Genomic DNA, 10,238 nt, shown 5'->3' with positions numbered 1-10,238 from the left:
GCTAAGATATATTTAAATATTGCTTAGAGCTGCTTACTTCATTCATTCCAAAGACAAGAGTTCAATTTTGTTTGATTGGTGACATGAGGGGCAGAATCCAGAGTCAATTTACAGGCAGCAGAAAACTTGCAACCAGGACAGTTGGTTATGGTGATGCTCGTCCAATGCTAGAACAGTGACTGGGTACCAAGGCTCCGGATTTATTAATGTCGCCAAATGAGTTTACATTAAGATTTTCCATTCTAACCCTTTGCTCTATTTAATTCTTGATACGACTGTCATTATTTTTTCTAACTTCATTAACTTATACTAGCTTGTCTCGTTATTAATATGGCTGCCAGAAATGTGTCTATTTTCCTAGTGAAAGAAACAACTTTTGTTTTTAAATCATAACCATTGAATCATGAAATGTTTTCTTCTTTTATCACAACACATAAGACTTTTCATCTGTTCTTACTCTGTATTTTTTTTTTGGTTCTTATTCTAACTTCTTGGTCTTATTGTTCTCTTTTTTTCTTTATTTAGAGGCAGGATACCACTATGCAGATCAAGCTGTTATCAAACTCTCTCATAGCCAAGCTGGGTTTGAACTCATAACCCTAATGTCTCAGCCTCCTGAGTTTTGGGATTATAGGTACAAGTCACTAATTTCCCTAAACTGGATTCTCAGCTCATGAATCTTTTGATCATATCCATTTTACTTAAACATTTATGGTTATAAATTTTCCTTCAAAGTATCATATTAACTACATCCATAACTTTTTGTATATTATTTCCATTGTGATTCATCTATTTTTTTTTACTTTATTCTTTAATGCTACCAGGATGTCATCATATCTAGTACTTTTCAAGAGAAATGAATCATATTGTCTCACCATATTCTCAATTCATACTTAAAGTTACAGAGCTGTGAGTCAATCAACTTAATTACACACTTTTCTTACCTTGAAGATCTTGGGTTCTAATGACACTAGCTCATTAACATATTTTAAAGCTTTCAAGTAACAACACTATTATTACTGCCAACAAATTGATCACTCACTGAAGTCTAATGTTTATTTCTGGTTCTTTTGGTATCTTGGAAAATGTTCCTCTTTCAATGTATAAACAAGAATATATTTCAGTGTCACACAGAATAATTCTTTCCCCTGTATGTTTATACTAAATAGTTAGAATTCCCTTCAATATGAATAGTCAAAATTGACAGAATGAAATCTATATCTGTTAAGCCCCTCTTCTCTCTTTGTGAAAGAAGACTTTGAAAACATTTTAATCCTTATCAGTTCCCCAAACTAGCAATTATTAACATTTTGTTAATTCAAAGGGATCACTGACTACATATGCATTACTATTTCATCTTCTCAGAAGAAGGAAAACATCCTGGCAATTAAACCATGACAATACCAGCATGTATGTCATATCCCAATTTTAGAAATGTTACAAAGATCTTAAAGTGCATTCATAATCAATTGAATAGACTATTATTTGATGTGGGAAGTCCTTCTCTATATATGTTGCTCTTATTGGCTAATAAACAAACTGTTTTCAGCCAATGGCTTAACAGAATATAGCCAGGCTGAAAGAGATCTATATATAGAGAGATTATGCAGAGTCAGTGAGACAACCATGAGCCATCAGAGGGGAAAGATACAAGCTGTTATTTGGAACCTTGCTGGCAGGCCACAAGCCTCATAATAAAATATAAAATAATATAAATGCGCCAACCAAAGATATAAGAGCTAGCTACCTATATGCTTAAGTAATAGGCCAAGCAGTGATTACATTAATACAGTTTCTGTGTGGTTATTTTAAGTCTGGACAGCCGAGAATGAACAAGCGGCCTCTGCCTGCAACTATTATAGCTATTTGCTGTAGTCATTCTTTCTTTACTTTTAACATGTTTTCCATATTCTTTGTTCTCAGCTAATAACCCTCATCCTTTACTTTGAGTTAAAGTTCTTTTATTTTCTTTTAATACAAATTCGTTAGTTCTTATGAGGGTCTATTAATAGTAAAAACTCATTACCTGGACTTGCACATAGTTTAAATCTTGGTTGAAATTTTATTTTAATTTAAATTTTACTGGAAAGTCTAAATATTTGTTGTAGTGGCATTTTATTTGTATTTTAATAAATAAAGCTTTCCTGAAGATCAGAAAGGTAAACAGCCACACTGGCCAGCCTTACAGACCAGGCAGCAATGACACACACCTTAATCCCAGTAGCCACACTAGCTTGCTATAGAAACCAAGCGGTAGTGGTGCACGCCCTTAATCCCAGAACTAGAGAGGATTATAAAACAGGAGGAGACAGCTCTCAGTCTCAGTGTCATTCCGAGATTCCTGGAGGCAGGACGCCATTTTTGGACTGAGGTAGAGGTAACAATCAGTGGTTGGCTGTTTTGCTTTTCAGACCTTCAGGTTGAATCCCCATTTCTGTCTCTGAACTTTTATTAATAGTGTTTCAATTTATCATGTGCATATTGTTTTAGTAGCATCTGCATATTTCTTGTGCTTTTACTTTGTTTTTTTCTGTTTGTTTGCTTTGCCCTATTCTTACTTTTTTGTTTTATTTTACTTTATTTAATATTGTTATTTAGATGCCTGTTTGTATTCTAATGAAAGAGAGGTAGAGGGAGAGAGAGAAAGAGAGAGAGAGAATGTGAACTTTGGGTAGGTGGGGAAGTGGGAAGGATCTAGGAGGAAGGCAGGGAAAGTAAACCATAATCAGAATATATTATATGAAAAAAAGAGTCTAATTTCAGCTCATTGAGTGTGGTGGGAACTTTTGGGGATTCAGGTGGCCTTGTTGCCAGCACAGTTGGGCCTACATGTAAGCAGCTATGTATAAGAGACCAGCAGCTGGCATTGATTTGGGTGCCACCTATGACTGTATGGGTGTCTTCCAGCAAGGAAATGTGTAAAGAATTGCCAAACAGGACAACTGAACCTCACCAAGACATGTTGCTTTTAGTGACTCAGAACAATTAATTGGGGATGTTGTGAATGAGGCTGCAATGGAGCCCACCAAGACAGTTTTTGATGCCAAACATCTGTCTGGTGTAGGTTTGACCATGCTGTTGTTCAGTGTGATATGAAACACGGTGATGAATGTGCCCGCAGGCCCAAGGTCTAAGCAGAAAACAAAGGAGAGACAAAAAGTTTCTCCCCAGAGGAGGTATCCTCTATGGTTCCAAAAAAGATGAATAAAATTTCTGGAGAAGTCTGTCTTGGGAAGAATGCTACCAATGACTGTCAGCAGTATGTAACAAAAGATGCTGGAACTATTGGGGGTCTCAATGTACTTAATTATCAATGAACCTGCTGCTGCTTTGGCTTATAGCTTAGAGAAGAAGGTTGGAGGTGAACGGACTGTGTCAAATCTATTTATTTGGGAGGTGGTACTTTTGATGTGTCGATCCTCCCCATTGAGGATGGAACTCTTTAGGTCAAATCTACAGCTGGAGATACCCACTTGGGTAGAGAAGACTGATAATCTAGTGGTCTACCATTTTATTGTTGACCTTAAATCCAATTACGAGAAGGACATCAGTGAGGGCAAGAGAGCAGTCCTGCATCTGTAATGTATGGAAATGGGCTACATGTACCCTCTCCTCCAGCACCCAGGTCAGTGCTGAGCTTGATTTTTCTTTTATGAGGAAATCATCTTCTATCCCTTTATTACCTGCTCTCAATTTGAAGACTTGAATGTTACCTGTTCCGTGGCACACTGAACCCTGTAGAATAGCCCTTTGGAGATGTCAGACTAGACAAGTCACAGATTCATGGTGTTGTCCTGGTGGGTGGTTCTCTCAGGATCCCCAAGATTCAGGAGTTTCTGAAAGACTTCTTCAATGGAAAAGAACTGAAGACTAGCATTAACCTTAATGAAACTATTGCATAAAACGTCCAAGAGGTTGTTCTGTCTGGAGACAAGTCTGAGAATGTTAAGGATTTGCTGCTCTTGGACGTCACTCCTCTTCCTCTTGGTATTGAAGCTGTTGTTGGAGGAGTCATGACTGTCTTCACCCAACACAATACTGTAATTCCTACCTAACACACTTATCTTTACCACCTACTCTGACAACTAGCTGGTGTGCTCCTTCAGGTGTTTGAAGGAAAAAAGGCCATGACTAAGGATAACAACCCGCTTGAAAAGTTTGAACTCATAGGCATATCTCTAGCACCCCATGGCATTCCTCAGAATGACGTCACTTTGAAATGGATGCCAATGGCCCTCCCAATGTTTCTGCTGTGGATAAAAGCACAGGAAAGGAGAACTAGATCATCACCACTAATGACAAGGGCCCTTTGAGCAAGTCAGATGATAAGTGCATGGTCCAGGAAGCTGAGAAGTACAAAACCGAAGATGAGAAGCAGAGAGATAAGGTACCACTCAAGAATTCACTGGAGCCCTATGCATTCGGTGTGAGAGCAACAGTTAAAGATGAGAACCTTCAAGGCAAGATCAATGATGAGGACAAACAGAAGATTTAAACAAGTATGATGGAATCATCAGTTGCCTGGGTAAGAATCAGACTGCAGAAAAGGAAAGAGCGGAACACTGGCAGAAAGAACTGGAAAAAGTCAGCAACCCCATTATTACCCCATCATTACCAAGCTCTACCAGCATACCATACTTGGTATGCTGGGAAGAATACTTGGGGGGCTTCACTGATGTTGTCCCTCTTTCTGGTGGCATTTCTTTAGGACCTACCATCAAAGAAATTGATTAAGTCAGTCCTAGAAGAGATGTAGCATTGTTCCGCAGGGAAACATTTGAGGGGCCCAAATTTACCAAGTTTGTGGCAGCCTTAATGTTAAGCTGCTACTATAAATTACGCAACACTCTTCAGTACTTGAGCATGAAACATGTGCATAGGGAGAGGAAATAGAACATTGCACGTCATAAGCACTGTATCCTAAGAAGAAAATGAAATATATAAAATAAAACTATATAACATTGACTTTAAAAAACATATTTAACCCTGTCTCGAAAATCCAAAAAAAAAAAAACCAACCATATTTTCAGTTAGAAAAACAAAAAGCAATCCAACAATCCAACGAATGTGAATGTAGAAATTTTTAAATCATGTTAGTAAGGTGTATTTCACACAATAAAACTGTATGAGTGTTAAGTGCACACGCTGGAGAACGTTTAAGCATGGATGAGCCATTATAGCTATCATCTGGCATCTGAAAATATTTGCAAATGGCATTAAAGATCAGTTTGAAGCTATTCTCCCCTCTGGAGGTGATGATGTTTTCCCATGGTCACTGGCTTTCAGTTGTTGCTAAGCCTTCTCTCTGCATCATTTCCATTTCCTGGAGGTAACTTGCCTTCTTGGTTTTTAATTTTTTTTTAACATTTTGTCTCTGGTATCCTGGATTTTACAAACTTATGTCCAGATGTGGATTGCTTTGATGTTCCCTGAAAATATTCTGATATTCCTGATATTCCTAAATATTCCTGAATCTGAATTTTAATATACTACATCTTATTGGTAACATACTCAGCTACAATCTCCTGAAGTCTCTAGATTTTCTTTTGTTCTTTAAATTCTCTCTCTTTGAAATTCCCATTGGATTACATGCTTGGCTTATTATTACTTATTATTAATATTCCATTTCCTTCTAGAAATAAAATTATTATTATTATATAATTAACATAGTTAAAGTACACCTATTCAAAGTGTATACTTTCATGAATTATACCTAATATTTATACTAGTATAATCATCATTGTGCTCAACATGAAGACAGTTTCTGTCATCCTCAGTGGTCCCCTTGTGCCTTTCTGGATAAAGTATTTAGCCCTAGGTGATCAATATGTTTAATATCATTGTTTATTTTGACTAGTCTAGAATTTCATAGACATGGAATCACATGGATTAAACTCTTTATGTCACTTCTTTCATACAGCAGATGATGTTTGAGGTTTGTTCCTGTTTGAAGAAATATCAGTTGCCTATTTCCTTTCATTGCTGAGTAGAGTGTCATACAGATAAAGCACGTTTTATTTATTCATGGATATTTATGTTGTTTCTGATTCTAAGCCACTATGTGGAAAGACGCTTCATATAGCTAATAAATGTTTGCTTCTAATTTTAAACTTCTGTGAACCCTTATACAGCAAGTATATCTCACCTGGGCATGTTTTCCGGGTCATCTGACTTTCACTCATACTCATTGATAACAAGACTGCACAGAGTACTTTGAAATCAGGTAGCTTAAGTGCTTCTGCCTTATTGTTTCAATGTTCAAGATTATTCCAACTATTCTAGCATATGTGCCTTGTCACACACCTTTTAGAATTGAAGTACCAGTTCTTCAGAATGCTATGTGGAGAGCCTGAGATGAGTTGAATGGAGCTAGACCAACTAGCAAAGAAGTCAAGTCCCAACAACACCCATGCATCTTCCAGCCTATATTTACTTCATGAATTCCCTTTGATAGCGTTTTGCACTATCTGGTATAAAAGTCTTTTACACATTTGTTAAAATTATCCTTAATTATGTCACAGTTTTGGATGTTAATGAAAAATGTTTTATTCAAATTTTATTTTTCAATGATTCATAAGTATTATGTCAAAATTTATACGTGGATACTGTAACATCTGAATGTGCTAACTTCACTCATCAAATCTGCTATGTTTTACAAAGTGTTCTAAGGGTTTTATGTATACAACTATGTCATTGGCAATGGAAATGTTTTTTTTATTTCTTCCAGTCTCTATGCCATCTTTCTCTGTTGCCTGGTTTCACTGTCAAGCCCTTCCAATATAATGGTGAACAAAGAGAAGGAAAGCAGACAAATTGGCCTCGTTCTTGCTCTCTGGAAGAAAACATCTAGTTTTTTTTTTGTTTGTTTGTTTTTTGTTTCTGTTTTTCAAGTCAGTTTTATTCATATCATTTCATATATACTCCAGCTGTCTACAACAAGCTGTCTATCACAAGCCCTTTAAGTACTTGCATGTTTTGTGAAATAAATAAATCAAAATTTATGCATTTTAAAAGTTAAATCACCCAATATTCCAGTACTTATTGCAGTCTTACTTAATCCAACTCCCGTTAAATAAAACCACAAATTATTATTGCGGCGCACCATGCCCATCTGTGTTCTATGCGCTACCCTACAGTTAGTGAACTGGGCAAGGGGCTGGAGATTGAAACACACAAAGACTCACAGACAGAGACACGGGTCATCCTTGAATTCCCCAAGAATGCCCCCTTTATTTTGTTCAGGGGCAGCTTATATAGAGATAGCCACGCCCCAGCCAAACGCACCAGAAACCACTCTCCTGCCAGCAGGAACTCCTGAAGGTGGTCAGAGCAGCTGTAAGCACTCAGATCAGGGGAAAACAAGTTGTTTACAAGAAATTCAGGATCTGGGGCGTCACAGCTCCCAACAATTATAGCTAATGTTTCACATACTTTTAAAAAAGAGGACATAGAAGTGTAATGAATAATTATAAAACTGATTATACCCACTGATAATAGGATGAAATAGTTTATTTAGAATATCTTTCAGCAGTCATCTGCAAACATTTTTATAAGGAATGGGCTGGAGATGCAGAAGCCTGACTCTTTTTTCTAGTAATTCAGTTTCTCTTTTTAAATTAAAGGCTTTTAACTCCATGTCTTTCAGGAGGCTTTTTAGTTATTAAAGTTTTTTTGTATTTCAGACAATCCATCTCAAAATGTATACTGTCTATTACTATTATTGGGAATTGTGACTGAAAAAGCATGGGATAAAACCGGACTCTTTGAACATGGCGGACAATGAAGGCTGATGAGAAGCCAAAGACAATGGCACTGGGTTTTGATCCTACTTCATGTTCTGGCTTTGTGGGAGCCTAGCCAGTATGGATGTTCACCTTTCTAGACCTGGATGGAGGGGGGAGGACCTTGGACTTTCCACAGGGCAGGGAACCCTGACTGCTCTTTGGACTGGAGAGGGAGGGGGAGAGGAGTGGGGGGAGGAGGAGAAGAGTGGGAGGAGGGGGAGGGAAATGGAAGGCTGGGAGGAGGCGGGAATTTCTTTTTTTTTTTCTTTCAATAAAAAAAAAAAACAACTTTGGGTGGCCTTGCCAGAAAACATCTAGTTATTCACATGTTTATAGCAGACACCTGTTATCAGCTAGAGGCAGCTCCTTTCTATCCTTACTTTTCTAAATGCGCCCTCCAATCTCCTGGTATGGTTGCTATGTTACCCAGGCTGGTCTTGAACTCAAGTGGGCGCCAATGATGCTCCTGCCTTAGTCTTTGAATAGCTGAGGTTAGGCACAGATCACCCCATGCCTGGCTTCAAGGGCTTTTTAAAAGATTGCCTTTGATTTTACTCCTTTATGCTTTTAATAACAGAAGGGTCAATGTAAATGAATATTGAGAATAAACTCATTGATTTGATGGCAAAAGCCTCTAGAAACCTTGGAAAGAACGCTGCTTATGCCACAAAGGGATTTGAAAGCCGAGATCAAAGGGTGAGACATAGCAAGTAAAAGAAGCATTCAAGTTAAAAATATATCTGCATGTTAAGAAAATTTACCTGGAAACATGAATATAAAAATAACATTAAAAGACCGTAGAGAAAAACAATGAAAATAAGGGAGGGAAAGCAAATGTCTGTGTGCCTTGAAGCCATGGGAAGGAGTCAGTAAAGATCTGATGGTTGAGAAAGAACTAGAGAGCACAGGGGGAGAGAGGAGAGAAGGAGAGGGAGAGACAAGGTTGAGTTTTGGCAAGCTCACTTAAGCTAAGGGCTAACTTCTTCAGATTTGGCTCTGACATCAGGGCTTTTTAAGGCCACCTAGTTACCCCACCCCACAGTCTACAACCTCTACATGATTCCTGTCCCCAGATAATACTGTCTTCTTTACCACCTTTCCACCTACAGAACCCTGTGTTATCTTAGCTCATCTTCTTTCTTTTTTCTTTTCTCTCTCTCTCCTTCTCTCTCCTCTCTCTCTCTCTCTCTCTCTCTCTCTCTCTCTCTCTCTCTCTCTCTCTCATTTGTTTGTTTGTTTTTGGGGAGTTTTGGCTTTTAGAGTCAGGATTTCTATGTGTAGCTTTGGTGCCTGTCCTGGAACTAACTCTTGTAGACCAGGCTGGTCTCGAACTCACAGAGATCCACCTGCCTCTGCCTCCCGAGTGCTGGGATTAAAGGTGTGAAGGTGTGAGCAGCCACCACCTGGCCTTGGCTTAACTTCTTACATTTCCTCTGCGTAGTAGCTCCAAACAATTCCTTGCTTTTCCACCAAACTGCCTCTTCTCTCTAGTTCTTTTCCTGAAGCCTGCCATGACTATCTCATTATATTCCATCCCTCCTCTGACCTACTTCAGTACTTGTCTGAACTCCTCTTCAGGTTTATGTGCTACCTTCTACCTTTTATTGGTATTTATCTTGCAGTGTATCTTCTTACTTTCCAAGTGGATTCTAAGCCCCTCATGTGTCTTATTCATCTTTGTTTTTGCCATAATGAGCACACAGAATCATTCAATAACTGGCTATTGTTGATGATGATTACATCAAATTGAATTGAGAATAATGTCATCAGGCTATGGCAGTCTGATGACTCATCCTTATCACTGTAGAGACAGACTTATCTAGGAAATAGAAGCACTCATATTGGTCTGATAAGGCATTCTTCCCAGGGTGATATTGGAGTCATAGTACTCCCCCCCCCTTGATGCTGGTGATCCCGTTTAGCTGTCTGAATGAATGGCATCCAACTTTTGCAATATACTCTGCCATCTAAAGTTTCAAGTCCTCACTTTGTATATTTTGCTGTGAAATTATGCCTGTGGCTCTGGCAGTTCATTTTCTGTTTTTCTTTCTCTTCTTACCTTCCCAGAAATTCTTTAGATAGTGTAGTACACACCCCTTATCCATATATTTTTTTAATGATCAGCAAAGTCAAGAATCATAAAATTCAATCCCTGTATATTTTTTCATTTGTTGACGTCTTACTGCATTTGTTTTCTCTCTCTCATATGTACATATATACATAGAGAGTTTTGAAAAGTTTGTCTATCTTACATCTATAATATGCCAGTTATATAAAAGCACCTTGGGGGAGATCACACGATTTTATCTCGGAATATTTCAGCACATTGTTCCTAAGAGCAGGGTCAACCTCTTTCATAATCACAACACCATTATCAGATCTGAGCAATATAATCATCCTTCTATAAACTCATCAAATCACCGGTTTCTGGCAAGATGCCTTTTATGCTTTAAT

General features: G+C 38.0%; 1 pseudogene; it reads left to right on the top strand.

Annotated features, from left to right (window-relative positions):
* The first annotated feature begins 2,841 nt into the window (after positions 1-2,841).
* LOC101998049 lies at positions 2,842-4,734 on the top strand (annotated as a pseudogene).
* Positions 4,735-10,238: the final 5,504 nt, after the last annotated feature.

The sequence above is a fragment of the Microtus ochrogaster genome, chromosome X (genome assembly GCF_000317375.1).
Source record: "Microtus ochrogaster isolate Prairie Vole_2 chromosome X, MicOch1.0, whole genome shotgun sequence".
In the NCBI taxonomy this organism is placed as follows: domain Eukaryota; kingdom Metazoa; phylum Chordata; class Mammalia; order Rodentia; family Cricetidae; genus Microtus; species Microtus ochrogaster.
Note: the sequence above shows the minus strand (reverse complement) of the source record. Positions and strands in the feature narration are given on the sequence as shown.